This window comes from Macrobrachium rosenbergii, chromosome 2 (assembly GCF_040412425.1).
Source record: "Macrobrachium rosenbergii isolate ZJJX-2024 chromosome 2, ASM4041242v1, whole genome shotgun sequence".
Taxonomy (NCBI): domain Eukaryota; kingdom Metazoa; phylum Arthropoda; class Malacostraca; order Decapoda; family Palaemonidae; genus Macrobrachium; species Macrobrachium rosenbergii.
In genome coordinates, this window is record NC_089742.1 from 1,453,473 (window position 1) to 1,454,192 (window position 720).

Consider the following 720-nt stretch of genomic DNA (forward strand, 5'->3'; position numbering starts at 1 on the left):
CTTCACCTGGTATAAGAGTATATTCCACATCGCTTATCACTGTCATACAACAAGTCAGCTTCAAGTTCATCAATATCACCCTCAGATTCACTTTCAGAAATTAAATCTGTTAACCCAGTAGTGTTCATTACTTTCTCAAGTTCTTCATGTGTATATGTATGCTTTTGTTTTGCCATGGCTCACTTTTATTTAATATATTTTACCTGATAATACCAGAAAAGATTGAAAAATATTAGAATAGGGTTCACAATTTATAACAAAAATGGTAATACCGGGAGAAAAACACCCAGGTGACACAACACACGCAATGGTGGTAACTGTGGAGAAATTCTCCCGAAAATGGGCCAAGGAGCAAAACTAATGGAGATAGTTGGACCAACACAACTACCTCTTTAGTCACGTCATACTAAACACTGCAGCTACTGGAAGTGTCAAGCTGGAGTCACGCTTTGCCAGATGTATGAGTTACACAACCACCTCTAAAACACTGGGTGAATTCCACCCTGGTAACCGTTCCAGGGTGGAAACTTCAACAATGGCTGTTAATTTGAATATAAAGCCACAGAAATTTAAAGATTGTTGTCTTTGTTTTGAGGATGATGGTGCTGATACAAATCACCCTATTTATAGATGTCCTGTATACACTGATTCAAAAGCAAAAGTTAACGGTGTTAAGGTCTTTGAATGCATGCCTCAAATGTGCTTCTGTTGATCATGTTA